The sequence below is a fragment of the Etheostoma spectabile genome, unplaced genomic scaffold (genome assembly GCF_008692095.1).
Source record: "Etheostoma spectabile isolate EspeVRDwgs_2016 unplaced genomic scaffold, UIUC_Espe_1.0 scaffold00019329, whole genome shotgun sequence".
NCBI lineage: Eukaryota > Metazoa > Chordata > Actinopteri > Perciformes > Percidae > Etheostoma > Etheostoma spectabile.
The window spans coordinates 16,922-33,024 of record NW_022604824.1 but is presented as its reverse complement, the minus strand read 5'-3'; the positions used below and the strand labels follow the sequence as shown (position 1 = coordinate 33,024).

The 16,103-nt window shown below is 39.8% G+C and overlaps 2 long non-coding RNA genes across 2 annotated transcripts; both read right to left on the bottom strand.

The window, feature by feature from the left end:
- Window positions 1–922: 922 nt before the first annotated feature.
- Window positions 923–1,482, bottom strand: LOC116684581 (uncharacterized). The gene is made up of 3 exons (XR_004330788.1): window positions 1,426–1,482; window positions 1,284–1,333; window positions 923–1,082 (listed from the first exon to the last, which is right to left on the bottom strand). It is a non-coding gene; the product is annotated as an uncharacterized LOC116684581 (long non-coding RNA).
- Window positions 1,483–1,575: 93 nt separating this feature from the next.
- Window positions 1,576–5,727, bottom strand: LOC116684582 (uncharacterized). Its single transcript, XR_004330789.1, has 6 exons — window positions 4,901–5,727; window positions 3,960–4,082; window positions 2,189–2,344; window positions 1,947–2,081; window positions 1,793–1,855; window positions 1,576–1,673 (listed from the first exon to the last, which is right to left on the bottom strand). It is a non-coding gene; the product is annotated as an uncharacterized LOC116684582 (long non-coding RNA).
- Window positions 5,728–16,103: the final 10,376 nt, after the last annotated feature.

The following is a 16,103-nucleotide window of genomic DNA, read 5'->3' as shown; positions in this document are numbered from 1 at the left end:
GTTTTTTGGTTACAGCGAACATTCTCGGAACGTTCCCCTAACGTTCTCTAAAAGTTACAACCTTTAGAGAACGTTAGGGGAATGTTCCCTTGGCCTTGCAACCTTTAGCGAACGTTACGGGAACGTTCCCTTAACATTGCAACCTTTAGCGAACGTTACGGGAACGGTCCCTTGACATTGCAACCTTTAGAGAACGTTAGGGGAACGTTCGCTGTAACCACAAACGAACGTTCCCAGAACGTTAAGAAAACCTTCCAATTAACCAGCAGACAACCAAAACAAACTTTCAGGGAACGTTCCCAGAACGTTAAGAAAAGCTTAGATTCCCCTAACCTTTAAACTAACACCCATACCATTTGTGTGTATGTATGTACTGTAAATACACACGTACATACATACAAAAGTTAAATTAGTAGGAAGGAATGAACAGGCAAACTTGATGGCATTTCAAAACTTTAATATTCAAACAACTGAAAAAATACAACAAAGATAAGGATGTAGTGTAAATGTAGTGCAAGATGCATAAAGATGTGTTTGTAAAGTGTGTGCAAAATAAGTCACTAAAAAAATATAATAAAAAGTTAAAAAGGGGCTCCATGGCTCAGTCCTTCTCAGCTGGCCTATAAAGAAATAAACAAAAGTTAGACATGTAATACTAAGAATGAACACATTAACAAAATAATTTTTTTGATGAACTTTATTATGAACATAACGCAGAAGAACTTAAATTTACCGTCTGTGTGGGGCAAACTTCAGAACTTGCCCAATCAAATCCTCCGCTTCTGCAGCAGTCAGCGCAGGAAGTTTTTCTGGCAGGCCGCTAGAGTAGAAGTCCAAATGAAGCAAAGTTATAAGTCAAATTAAAACCTCTTGTCAGCCAAGCTAAGCATAACACTAATGTGAACATTAAAATAACACCTGCCTGTTATAACCATGCATACAGCCAGGTCCTGGAAGGCTCTCTTTGTTTTTCTTCAGTGCAAGCTGTACTGTCTCAGGACATCATTCGTTGCATCTTGCCGCAGCATGCGGCGGATGGCATCACTTCCAGTACAACCACCGAGGGTCGACAGGAAAAGTTGCTGTAAAACATATAGTAACAGATTATGCATACAGTGTAGAGCTTGTACAATCTCATTTTGTAAGAAGTCAGTTCAGTTAAGATATTAGATTTTATGCAATTATATAGTGTTTGTCTTAGGGCAGAACTATGGCCACTTAATTTCCATATTGTTCCTCCTCTCCATACACCCATACAAACATGTGAGCAACTTGAGTCTTACCTCTCATTTTGATCTCCATGTCTGAGCCACCTCCCTCTGTGTGAGTTCTTCTGTTTAAAACAACAAAAACGTTATGTTACTCTAGTGATCCTTGCCATTTAATTGTACTTCATTGCAAATGCAAAAACCAAAGCAACTGTACCTTCAACTGGGTCCCAAGATGAAGTGGTAGTCCGTGGTAGGGTCACTAAAGACTCATCCTGCTCTGGGCAACCAGCTGGTTTCCTGCATGGCGTTGATACATATAATAAATAAATTGTATATGATTATATATAAGATGAAGTTGATAGGTTGCCTGCACATGAATCTATGAACCTATTCTTTTATATTAGACAAAATATATATTAAAAAACTTAAATGCAGGTGGTGGAGGAAGTATTATCTGCTGAGCTGAAAAAAGACAGGAAGAGACAAACATCAGAACAATCACATGATATGCACCATGTTGACTGTCATTGGTTCCATGTTAAGAATGACTGGTTTATATACATGCATACATTTTAACTTACAGACAGGGCTTCCAGACGCACGCTCCATCCTGGACAGTTTATCTGGTCGTGCAACAGATTCATCTGTAATACAGAGACCATATAGTGTGTACCCATTGCAAAATCTGTGATTTGAAATATGTGAAAAAAATGTAGTCTATAATAGAGTTCTTACCATCGCTTGAAGAATCTGTCATGAACCTCCTTGGGCGTCGGCGCTGCCTTTTTTGGACACTTGCTTCATCTTCTGTCTGGATGCTGGAAGTATCCCTCAGCCGCCGACACCGGTCCACAGCTTTGGCGTAGGAATCTATGTTAAGTGAACATTTGTGATCCAGTAGTGCAAAAGAAGAAAGAAAAGCAGTTCCATATAGAGAAAATTATTTATTTACATATAGTATAGCAGCAATAGGTTACCTGTACACAGCCATATTTTTTAAACTGGATATTTGTCCCAGCTGCTGTTGGGCAAATGGCACGCTGTGATTTGGAGCAGAGGGAGGTGCCATGGAGCTCCTTTAGAGCATGAGCAGCTAATCCATCTTCTCCTCAAATGTCTCCACCCGGATTCATCTGAAATAACAGATCATACAATTTGTACTGATTGCAAAAATATTTAAATGTATACAGCCAGTGTAAACATTGTACGTGACAAGATTTCTGCATTGTAGCCCAGATACTTTGTAATGGGGAGACACAGCATCCACAGAAATGCATAGTGTTAGTTTGTAAAGCCAGTACTGCAGCTGTGTTGCAACACGTTAGGCTCGTTCGAGATGAGCCAGGTCTGCGCAGAATCGATCACCGGCGATCGGCGCCCGTTGCATGCCGGTTAGATTTGTGTCCGACTTGATCCCGACTTGCTCTGACGTCATGCACACGTGGGCAACGGAAATCTCACGAGAGCAAGGCGGCCGCAGTTCTGAGACGCAGGCGGCGCAGTTGCTTTTCACCGACTGCAAGAGCCAGGCGGACCCAGAGCATGCTGGGAAACGCCGGCTTCTCAGCTGATTTAACACCTGATTGGTTTACAACATGATGACGTTTTATATAAACTTTTTTATCGTTTTGGAGTCGGAGGGATTTTAATTACTATTTGTCTGATTTAAAGACTTATTCTGTACAGAATACATGTTGTGTGGCTGATAGTGACGTTTTGAAGCCAGAGAGACTAAATCTGATCAGATCACGGATCATCTACAGTCTGTTGTTTATTAAAATCAGCAACAGGTCGCATGTAGAGCACTTTGACAGTTACTCTGTCATAACTAAAACAACTGGAGACTGTGTACCAGCTGGTATGTGGGTCTGATTATATTTTATTAAATCGGAATTGCACCACAGTGTTTTCATCACTTCCTGTCCAGCCTGAAGGCGGCTGGAATCGGCTGGAAACTGTCCGACTTTACCGCAGCTTTTTGTCACCGCCCCCCGCTGCTGCCGCCTGCTCTCGTCCACTTTACAGGCGAGGCGCAGTTCATCTCGAACGAGCCTATTACGTCCCTTGCTGTATCCTTCACTCAGCTTGCCGATAACTGGCTAAAGTGCGTTGCAAGATGGCTGCCGATCTACCTGGACTAAGGATTTTGATTATCTTGGCTTTATTTATGTACTGTAGTACACTAATTAAAAAAAGACCGAAAACGGATATCTTATTTGTAACATAAACGAAAGCATTTTAACATGATTACACAAAACATACAATGCAACAAAGCAGAAACGTCGTGCACAGCAGCAAACAAAGTGCAAGATTTATGCAATCCATCTAAAGCACAACTCTGGCCTCACCCTTTTGAATGGGAGTGCTACTACGGGCCCTTCTATGATAGCATCAAAATCAACATTTTTAAAACACTAAGAAGGCTCGACACAACATGAAACTTTACTCCAAGTCTCACCTGGGGGCTCAACACATGAACTCAGCATTGAGAACATGGTTTGTGCACAAATAGTTTACTAAAAAGAAAAGATTTGGAGCAGCTCACTGCATGACTAACATAGCATAATGGCGGACGACGTTGAAAAACTAACTAAAGTTAGTTGTTGACTTCAGCCAAACTTTTATTTTTGGTCAACCTAACAAGAACCGGAATATAACAAAGCCATACGAGGAAAGAGTTTAATGTTAAACCACAAACCCTCCCATTACAACCACAACATCATTTAACTGCAAAGTATTTTCGCTTACCTCTCCGTGAGCTGAGCCGCGTGGTCCTGGTCCCGTCGCTTTTTCTTCTTCTAACGGGGGAATCGGTCTGCTCAGAGCAGCGGCCCCCTACTGGTGGGGGGCTGTAACGGTTAGGTTTTCAAACTGAATAAAGAAGTGAATTATCTTAGTTGTGAAAATCGTCCCATTGATAGATTCCTCTTTTAAGTTGTTTCACTAAGACAGTTAAAAAAACGAAGTCAAGCAAAAGTACTGTTTTAAGCTAAATTGATATCAGCCTTAAAATAAATGCTATGCTGTTTATCTTTCTTAAATTTTATAAGTCGAATCATTTTTGAGTGAATAAATCAAGTGACAGCAAACCATGCTTCTAACTCAGAACAACCAAAAACAACCAAACGGGAACGTTGTTTGAAGGTACGGCGCAACCACAGGGGAACGTTACAGTAGGTTGGTTCTCTTAACGTTTAGAGAACGTTATAACCAGGAGGGAACGTTCCCTAAACGTTAGCTTTTGGTTTGGTTCGAACGAACCTTTAGAGAACCAAAAACTAACGTTCCCTAAACGTTCTGTGTTAGTGGGGGCTGGCTCTGGCGGTCTGGCGTCTGCGGGTGTTGGGTGTGCGACTATCTGCTACGTTTTGTCATCATTTTCTTTCTTTCATTCCAATTTCGGGTCTGTCAGTCACAGTGAAAACCGGGGACATTTACGGGGACAGGTCCAGCCGGGGACAGGTCGTCAAAATCGGGGACTGTCACCGGAAACCGGGGACGTCTGGTCACCCTACTATGGCAGGGACATAACACCGGGTGAACAGCAGCCGGTACAGTAAACATAGCCTAGCTAGCTAGCTGGCTACGATGTCAATACAGTAATATCAAAGACCCTTGATCCTTCTCAACTCTCTGGTAATATTCTATTCACAAAGTACAACCAATAGTACGGTAATGTTAAATCTTACTTGTGAAAAGTAATCCCCCGAGCCCTGTTTTCAATGGTCCGCCGATTTGAACAGGAATATGCTGCACAGTGCTCTGGCATCTTGAATCTTCTGCTGCTAAGCAACGAGTATGACCGGTCCAAGATGGCGGTTGAATTTCTCGCGCTGAGCTGCCAATGCAGCGTCTACTCTTTATATGTCTATGGTTCGCGCTATTGAGTGAGACCGGAAGTGACTCCAGAAAAGCTGAATCATCGTAGCAGCAGATACTTATACATTTTAAGGCTAATGTTAAGTTGTGTGACTGTTGACGTAAATTAAATATTGAGAAACACTGGAGAGAGACTGAAGAAGGCAGGTTCAAGCTATTGAGCTGTCTTTTTGTACTGGTGAGTTTGTAATGCTCCGCTAGCTTATATGCTAATGTCCGTCATTAGGTGCCCATTGTTCTCAATGTAAACGGCGCTAGCAATTGCTGTTGCTAACTTGAGCTAACAGCTAAAGTATATTGTCTTTGTTAAATTACTAACATGGAGTAAACGATAAAACAAGATATATTTTTATTGTGAAGATGGTACAGCATCTCTGACCAAGCTCGCACGGCACACATCACAGGACAGCTTGACATTGATATTAAACGAGATCGCTCCAGTCAGCAGAAACAAGCTACAATGTACGTTAATAGGATAATTGTCCAGCTTGTATTTACGTTCGTAAAAGTGCTTGTTTTGCTGCTAACAGACTCAGATTAATATTCTAAGTGTCTGACAACATTATGGAAAGGATTTCTAAGGAGGTCGACCTTTCTGTTAAAGATTAAGATCCTTTTTTAAAACATAAAAGTCCGCGAAATTGCGTTCGCTAAACCCACCAGACTCCATGTAAATAATCAGTGATTTTAGTATCGTAAAACACGGCTTCTAAAACCTCTCTGAGCACCGCTGGCTCTGGCGGTCTGGCGTCTGCGGGTGTTGGGTGTGCGACTATCTGCTACGTTTTGTCATAATTTTCTTTCTTTCATTCCAATTTCGGGTCTGTCAGTCACAGTGAAAACCGGGGACATTTACGGGGACAGGTCCAGCCGGGGACAGGTCGTCAAAATCGGGGACTGTCACCGGAAACCGGGGACGTCTGGTCACCCTACTATGGCAGGGACATAACACCGGGTGAACAGCAGCCGGTACAGTAAACATAGCCTAGCTAGCTAGCTGGCTACGATGTCAATACAGTAATATCAAAGACCCTTGATTCTTCTCAACTCTCTGGTAATATTCTATTAACAAAGTACAACCAATAGTAGGTAATGTTAAATCTTACTTGTGAAAAGTAATCCCCCGAGCCCTGTTTTCAATGGTCCGCCGATTTGAACAGGAATATGCTGCACAGTGCTCTGGCATCTTGAATCTTCTGCTGCTAAGCAACGAGTATGACCGGTCCAAGATGGCGGTTGAATTTCTCGCGCTGAGCTGCCAATGCAGCGTCTACTCTTTATATGTCTATGGTTCGCGCTATTGAGTGAGACCGGAAGTGACTCTAGAAAAGCTGAATCATCGTAGCAGCAGATACTTATACATTTTAAGGCTAATGTTAAGTTGTGTGACTGTTGACGTAAATTAAATATTGAGAAACACTGGAGAGAGACTGAAGAAGGCAGGTTCAAGCTATTGAGCTGTCTTTTTGTACTGGTGAGTTTGTAATGCTCCGCTAGCTTATATGCTAATGTCCGTCATTAGGTGCCCATTGTTCTCAATGTAAACGGCGCTAGCAATTGCTGTTGCTAACTTGAGCTAACAGCTAAAGTATATTGTCTTTGTTAAATTACTAACATGGAGTAAACGATAAAACAAGATATATTTTATTGTGTTACGGACTACTATCGCTATTAGTGGAGTAGCTCCGTCAAGTTGTTTTGAAATTTCGTTTAATGTCAAGTTAAATTGTTGTTTTAACCGTTGCGGCCTAGCGGCCCACTTGAACCCTGCTAACAGTCTAGTGGCCTGTTAAGACACTGAAACTAGCTAGTGAATGATAATGAGGTCTGACTTTTATTCATTCATTTAGGGCTATTAAGTGTATTTTGAATGTATTTCTGTGTACTTGTGTTATTTTATGTATTGTTATTAAGCACCTTAGTAATAACTATGTTTTATGGTTTTGCACTTTATTCCAAAATGATAGTTATGATATATTGAGAAATTTAATATGTTGTACCACTTAACTAGAAACACAATACTGTGATTAGGGATATTGAGTTTATTGATACAAGCCTTAGCCTACGACAGCAATGTCAACAGTGTTAGCTCTAAGGTAATTTTATGTTGACCTATTCCTTATAGGTCAGGTTTTTTTGCTCGATTCAACGTTGAGGGATCGCAGTCTGGTGGAGTCTAGACCGGCGGAAATCAACAGAGAAACATAGAGCGTAGAGAAACTGGATGGCGAGCCAAGCCCACTTGATGTAGAGCCGGTTGTAGCCTGGAGGTTGCAACATAGTCTTTACAGCGGAGAAACTTGATCTATTACCCCTTTGGCCAAGGGGTCAGGTAGAACTGTGTGCACACTTCGTTTCCTTGAAGGAGGACAAATATCCTTTTAGCGCATAAGGAAGTGAGAACAGTATTTTAGCAGACCCGGGTCTAATTTATTTTTATTAAACTGGACTGAAAATTTATTATTTTGATACTTTGTATTTTCTTTCTACTTTTTTATATGGGATCCCACTTTTTCACTTTTTCACCTTACTTCAATTGATGTATATAATTGTTAATGTATTTTTGCTACTTACCCTGTTAGTTATTGCAATTAATACATACAGTTAAACTTCTCCTGGGATGTGTGTGTTATTTCACTGTGGTAATTCAATCCTTTGGCTTCAGCGAGCAAACCTATAATCTTCTGATCTGGCCAATTCTGAACATCTGGATAGCTGAAATATCTCTTATTGTCAGGTAAATTTATTGGTTTTTCTTATAAAAGTGATCAGCCTTGAGTAGCTGGTTACACAAGACTAGGAAATTATTGTTCAATTTGTTTTTTTAAGTGCTCTAATCCATGTTTTGGGGTTCAAAACATAGCCTACTGTTGAAATGACAGCAACAAGGTTAAAACATCACAACAAGCTCAGAAGAGGCTGAAAAGCACGTTTCCAGCATGGAGATGTGTGCTTTAAAGTAACTGTTAAGAAAGAACTGTAAACCTGTTGAAATGACAGCAACAAGGTTAAAACATCACAACAAGCTCAGAAGAGGCTGAAAAGCACGTTTCCAGCATGGAGATGTGCGTTTTAAAGCTTCTGTTAAGAAACTAATGTAACACTGTTGAAATGACAGCAACAAGGTTAAAACATCACAACAAGCTCGGAAGAGGCTGAAAAGCACGTTTCCAGCATGGAGATGTGTGTTTCAAAGCTTCTGTTCATCAACTAATGTAACACTGTTGAAATGACAGAAACCAGGTTAAAACATCACAACAAGCTCAGAAGAGGCTGAAAAGCACGTTTCCAGCATGGAGATGTGTGTTTTAAAGCAACTGTTAAGAAACAACTGTAAACCTGTTGAAATGAATGCACCAAGGTTAAAACATCACAACAAGCTCAGAAGAGGCTGAAAAGCACGTTTCCAGCATGGAGATGTACACACATCTCCATGCTGGAAACGTGCTTTTCAGTGTTACATTAGTTTCTTAACAGAAGCTTTAAAACACCCATCTCCATGCTGGAAACGTGCTTTTTAGCCTCTTCTGAGCTTGTTGTGATGCTTTAACCTGGTTTCTGTCATTTCAACAGTGTTACATTAGTGTCTGAACAGAAGCTTTAAAACACACATCTCCATGCTGGAAACGTGCTTTTCAGCCTCTTCTGAGCTTGTTGTGATGTTTTAAGCTTGTTACTGTCATTTCAACAGTGTTACATTAGTTTCTTAGCGGAAGCATTAAAACACACATCTCCATGCTGGAAACGTGCTTTTCAGCCTCTTCTGAGCTTGTTGTGATGTTTTAACCTTGTTTCTGTCATTTCAACAGTGTTACATTAGTGTCTGAACAGAAGCTTTAAAACACACATCTCCATGCTGGAAACGTGCTTTTCAGTGTTACATTAGTTTCTTAACAGAAGCTTTAAAACACACATCTCCATGCTGGAAACGTGCTTTTCAGCCTCTTCTGAGCTTGTTGTGGTGTTTTAACCTTGTTGCTGTCATTTCAACAGGTTTACAGTTCTTTCTTAACAGTTACTTTAAAGCACACATCTCCATGCTGGAAACGTGCTTTTCAGCCTCTTCTGAGCTTGTTGTGATGTTTTAAGCTTGTTACTGTCATTTCAACAGTGTTACATTAGTTTCTTAGCGGAAGCATTAAAACACACATCTCCATGCTGGAAACGTGCTTTTCAGCCTCTTCTGAGCTTGTTGTGATGTTTTAACCTTGTTTCTGTCATTTCAACAGTGTTACATTAGTGTCTGAACAGAAGCTTTAAAACACACATCTCCATGCTGGAAACGTGCTTTTCAGCCTCTTCTGAGCTTGTTGTGGTGTTTTAACCTTGTTGCTGTCATTTCAACAGGTTTACAGTTCTTTCTTAATAGTTACTTTAAAGCACACATCTCCATGCTGGAAACGTGCTTTTCAGCCTCTTCTGATCATTTTGTGATGTTTTAAGCTTGTTACTGTCATTTTAACAGTGTTACATTAGTTTCTTAACAGAAGCTTTAAAACACACATTTCCATGCTGGAAACGTGCTTTTCAGCCTATTCTGATCATTCTGTGATGTTTTAACCTTGTTTCTGTCATTTCAACAGTGTTACATTAGTTTCTTAGAGGAAGCTTTAAAACACACATCTCCATGCTGGAAACGTGCTTTTCAGTGTTACATTAGTTTCTTAACAGAAGCTTTAAAACACACATCTCCATGCTGGAAACGTGCTTTTCAGTGTTACATTAGTTTCTTAACAGAAGCTTTAAAACACACATCTCCATGCTGGAAACGCTCTTTTCAGCCTCTTCTGAGCTTGTTGTGATGTTTTAACCTGGTTTCTGTCATTTCAACAGTGTTACATTAGTGTCTGAACAGAAGCTTTAAAACACACATCTCCATGCTGGAAACGTGCTTTTCAGTGTTACATTAGTTTCTTAACAGAAGCTTTAAAACACACATCTCCATGCTGGAAACGTGCTTTTCAGCCTCTTCTGAGCTTGTTGTGATGTTTTAACCTTGTTTCTGTCATTTCAACAGTGTTACATTAGTGTCTGAACAGAAGCTTTAAAACACACATCTCCATGCTGGAAACGTGCTTTTCAGCCTCTTCTGAGCTTGTTGTGGTGTTTTAACCTTGTTGCTGTCATTTCAACAGGTTTACAGTTCTTTCTTAACAGTTACTTTAAAGCACACATCTCCATGCTGGAAACGTGCTTTTCAGCCTCTTCTGAGCTTGTTGTGATGTTTTAAGCTTGTTACTGTCATTTCAACAGTGTTACATTAGTTTCTTAGCGGAAGCATTAAAACACACATCTCCATGCTGGAAACGTGCTTTTCAGCCTCTTCTGAGCTTGTTGTGATGTTTTAACCTTGTTTCTGTCATTTCAACAGTGTTACATTAGTGTCTGAACAGAAGCTTTAAAACACACATCTCCATGCTGGAAACGTGCTTTTCAGTGTTACATTAGTTTCTTAACAGTTACTTTAAAGCACACATCTCCATGCTGGAAACGTGCTTTTCAGCCTCTTCTGAGCTTGTTGTGATGTTTTAAGCTTGTTACTGTCATTTCAACAGTGTTACATTAGTTTCTTAGCGGAAGCATTAAAACACACATCTCCATGCTGGAAACGTGCTTTTCAGCCTCTTCTGAGCTTGTTGTGATGTTTTAACCTTGTTTCTGTCATTTCAACAGTGTTACATTAGTGTCTGAACAGAAGCTTTAAAACACACATCTCCATGCTGGAAACGTGCTTTTCAGTGTTACATTAGTTTCTTAACAGAAGCTTTAAAACACACATCTCCATGCTGGAAACGTGCTTTTCAGCCTCTTCTGAGCTTGTTGTGGTGTTTTAACCTTGTTGCTGTCATTTCAACAGGTTTACAGTTCTTTCTTAACAGTTACTTTAAAGCACACATCTCCATGCTGGAAACGTGCTTTTCAGCCTCTTCTGAGCTTGTTGTGATGTTTTAAGCTTGTTACTGTCATTTCAACAGTGTTACATTAGTTTCTTAGCGGAAGCATTAAAACACACATCTCCATGCTGGAAACGTGCTTTTCAGCCTCTTCTGAGCTTGTTGTGATGTTTTAACCTTGTTTCTGTCATTTCAACAGTGTTACATTAGTGTCTGAACAGAAGCTTTAAAACACACATCTCCATGCTGGAAACGTGCTTTTCAGCCTCTTCTGAGCTTGTTGTGGTGTTTTAACCTTGTTGCTGTCATTTCAACAGGTTTACAGTTCTTTCTTAACAGTTACTTTAAAGCACACATCTCCATGCTGGAAACGTGCTTTTCAGCCTCTTCTGATCATTTTGTGATGTTTTAAGCTTGTTACTGTCATTTTAACAGTGTTACATTAGTTTCTTAACAGAAGCTTTAAAACACACATTTCCATGCTGGAAACGTGCTTTTCAGCCTCTTCCGAGCTTGTTGTGATGTTTTAACCTTGTTACTGTCATTTTAACAGTGTTACATTAGTTTCTTAACAGAAGCTTTAAAACACACATTTCCATGCTGGAAACGTGCTTTTCAGCCTCTTCCGAGCTTGTTGTGATGTTTTAACCTTGTTACTGTCATTTTAACAGTGTTACATTAGTTTCTTAACAGAAGCTTTAAAACACACATTTCCATGCTGGAAACGTGCTTTTCAGCCTATTCTGATCATTCTGTGATGTTTTAACCTTGTTTCTCTCATTTCAACAGTGTTACTTTAGTTTCTTAGCGGAAGCTTTAAAACAAACATCTCCATGCTGGAAACGTGCTTTTCAGCCTCTTCCGAGCTTGTTGTGATGTTTTAACCTTGTTTCTGTCATTTCAACAGTATTACATTAGTGTCTGAACAGAAGCTTTAAAACACACATCTCCATGCTGGAAACGTGCTTTTCAGCCTCTTCTGAGCTTGTTGTGATGTTTTAACCTGGTTTCTGTCATTTCAACAGTGTTACATTAGTGTCTGAACAGAAGCTTTAAAACACACATCTCCATGCTGGAAACGTGCTTTTCAGCCTCTTCTGAGCTTGTTGTGATGTTTTAACCTGGTTTCTGTCATTTCAACAGTGTTACATTAGTGTCTGAACAGAAGCTTTAAAACACACATCTCCATGCTGGAAACGTGCTTTTCAGTGTTACATTAGTTTCTTAACAGAAGTTTTAAAACACACATCTCCATGCTGGAAACGTGCTTTTCAGCCTCTTCTGAGCTTGTTGTGGTGTTTTAACCTTGTTGCTGTCATTTCAACAGGTTTACAGTTCTTTCTTAACAGTTACTTTAAAGCACACATCTCCATGCTGGAAACGTGCTTTTCAGCCTCTTCTGAGCTTGTTGTGATGTTTTAACCTTGTTGCTGTCATTTCAACAGTGTTACATTAGTGTCTGAACAGAAGCTTTAAAACACACATCTCCATGCTGGAAACGTGCTTTTCAGTGTTACATTAGTTTCTTAACAGAAGCTTTAAAACACACATCTCCATGCTGGAAACGCTCTTTTCAGCCTCTTCTGAGCTTGTTGTGATGTTTTAACCTGGTTTCTGTCATTTCAACAGTGTTACATTAGTGTCTGAACAGAAGCTTTAAAACACACATCTCCATGCTGGAAACGTGCTTTTCAGCCTCTTCTGAGCTTGTTGTGGTGTTTTAACCTTGTTGCTGTCATTTCAACAGGTTTACAGTTCTTTCTTAACAGTTACTTTAAAGCACACATCTCCATGCTGGAAACGTGCTTTTCAGCCTCTTCTGAGCTTGTTGTGATGTTTTAAGCTTGTTACTGTCATTTCAACAGTGTTACATTAGTTTCTTAGCGGAAGCATTAAAACACACATCTCCATGCTGGAAACGTGCTTTTCAGCCTCTTCTGAGCTTGTTGTGATGTTTTAACCTTGTTTCTGTCATTTCAACAGTGTTACATTAGTGTCTGAACAGAAGCTTTAAAACACACATCTCCATGCTGGAAACGTGCTTTTCAGTGTTACATTAGTTTCTTAACAGAAGCTTTAAAACACACATCTCCATGCTGGAAACGTGCTTTTCAGCCTCTTCTGAGCTTGTTGTGGTGTTTTAACCTTGTTGCTGTCATTTCAACAGGTTTACAGTTCTTTCTTAACAGTTACTTTAAAGCACACATCTCCATGCTGGAAACGTGCTTTTCAGCCTCTTCTGAGCTTGTTGTGATGTTTTAAGCTTGTTACTGTCATTTCAACAGTGTTACATTAGTTTCTTAGCGGAAGCATTAAAACACACATCTCCATGCTGGAAACGTGCTTTTCAGCCTCTTCTGAGCTTGTTGTGATGTTTTAACCTTGTTTCTGTCATTTCAACAGTGTTACATTAGTGTCTGAACAGAAGCTTTAAAACACACATCTCCATGCTGGAAACGTGCTTTTCAGCCTCTTCTGAGCTTGTTGTGGTGTTTTAACCTTGTTGCTGTCATTTCAACAGGTTTACAGTTCTTTCTTAATAGTTACTTTAAAGCACACATCTCCATGCTGGAAACGTGCTTTTCAGCCTCTTCTGATCATTCTGTGATGTTTTAACCTTGTTTCTCTCATTTCAACAGTGTTACGTTAGTTTCTTAGCGGAAGCTTTAAAACAAACATCTCCATGCTGGAAACGTGCTTTTCAGCCTCTTCTGAGCTTGTTGTGATGTTTTAACCTTGTTTCTGTCATTTCAACAGTGTTACATTAGTTTCTTAGAGGACGCTTTAAAACAACATCTCCATACTGATAACGTGCTTTTCAGCCTCTTCTGAGCTTGTTGTGATGTTTTAACCTTGTTTCTGTCATTTCAACAGTGTTACATTAGTGTCTGAACAGAAGTTTTAAAACACACATCATGCTGGAAACGTGCTTTTCAGCCTCTTCTGAGCTTGTTGTGGTGTTTTAACCTTGTTTCTGTCATTTCAACAGTGTTACATTAGTGTCTGAACAGAAGCTTTAAAACACACATCTCCATGCTGGAAACGTGCTTTTCAGTGTTACATTAGTTTCTTAACAGAAGCTTTAAAACACACATCTCCATGCTGGAAACGTGCTTTTCAGCCTCTTCTGAGCTTGTTGTGGTGTTTTAACCTTGTTGCTGTCATTTCAACAGGTTTACAGTTCTTTCTTAACAGTTACTTTAAAGCACACATCTCCATGCTGGAAACGTGCTTTTCAGCCTCTTCTGAGCTTGTTGTGATGTTTTAAGCTTGTTACTGTCATTTCAACAGTGTTACATTAGTTTCTTAGCGGAAGCTTTAAAACACACATCTCCATGCTGGAAACGTGCTTTTCAGCCTCTTCTGAGCTTGTTGTGATGTTTTAAACAGTCTCCATGTCTTTCAACAGTGTTACATTAGTGTCTGAACAGAAGCTTTAAAACACACATCTCCATGCTGGAAACGTGCTTTTCAGTGTTACATTAGTTTCTTAACAGAAGCTTTAAAACACACATCTTTATGCTGGAAACGTGCTTTTCAGCCTCTTCTGAGCTTGTTGTGGTGTTTTAACCTTGTTGCTGTCATTTCAACAGGTTTACAGTTCTTTCTTAACAGTTACTTTAAAGCACACATCTCCATGCTGGAAACGTGCTTTTCAGCCTCTTCTGAGCTTGTTGTTATGTTTTAAGCTTGTTGCTGTCATTTCAACAGTGTTACATTAGTTTCTGAACAGAAGCTTTAAAACACACATCTCCATGCTGGAAACGTGCTTTTCAGCCTCTTCCGAGCTTGTTGTGATGTTTTAACCTTGTTGCTGTCATTTCAACAGTGTTACATTATTCTTAACAGAAGCTTTAAAACGCACATATCCATGCTGGAAACGTGCTTTTAAGCCTCTTCTATCTTTTTGTGATGTTTTAAGCTTGTTACTGTCATTTTAACAGTTTTACATTAGTTTCTTAACCGTAGCTTTAAAAAACACATCTCCATACTGATAACGTGCTTTTCAGCCTCTTCTGAGCTTGTTGTGATGTTTTAACCTTGTTTCTGTCATTTCAACAGTGTTACATTAGTGTCTGAACAGAAGCTTTAAAACACACATCTCCATGCTGGAAACGTGCTTTTCAGCCTCTTCTGATCATTCTGTGATGTTTTAACCTTGTTTCTCTCATTTCAACAGTGTTACTTTAGTTTCTTAGCGGAAGCTTTAAAACAAACATCTCCATGCTGGAAACGTGCTTTTCAGCCTCTTCCGAGCTTGTTGTGATGTTTTAACCTTGTTTCTGTCATTTCAACAGTATTACATTAGTGTCTGAACAGAAGCTTTAAAACACACATCTCCATGCTGGAAACGTGCTTTTCAGCCTCTTCTGAGCTTGTTGTGATGTTTTAACCTGGTTTCTGTCATTTCAACAGTGTTACATTAGTGTCTGAACAGAAGCTTTAAAACACACATCTCCATGCTGGAAACGTGCTTTTCAGCCTCTTCTGAGCTTGTTGTGATGTTTTAACCTGGTTTCTGTCATTTCAACAGTGTTACATTAGTGTCTGAACAGAAGCTTTAAAACACACATCTCCATGCTGGAAACGTGCTTTTCAGTGTTACATTAGTTTCTTAACAGAAGTTTTAAAACACACATCTCCATGCTGGAAACGTGCTTTTCAGCCTCTTCTGAGCTTGTTGTGGTGTTTTAACCTTGTTGCTGTCATTTCAACAGGTTTACAGTTCTTTCTTAACAGTTACTTTAAAGCACACATCTCCATGCTGGAAACGTGCTTTTCAGCCTCTTCTGAGCTTGTTGTGATGTTTTAACCTTGTTGCTGTCATTTCAACAGTGTTACATTAGTGTCTGAACAGAAGCTTTAAAACACACATCTCCATGCTGGAAACGTGCTTTTCAGTGTTACATTAGTTTCTTAACAGAAGCTTTAAAACACACATCTCCATGCTGGAAACGCTCTTTTCAGCCTCTTCTGAGCTTGTTGTGATGTTTTAACCTGGTTTCTGTCATTTCAACAGTGTTACATTAGTGTCTGAACAGAAGCTTTAAAACACACATCTCCATGCTGGAAACGTGCTTTTCAGCCTCTTCTGAGCTTGTTGTGGTGTTTTAACCTT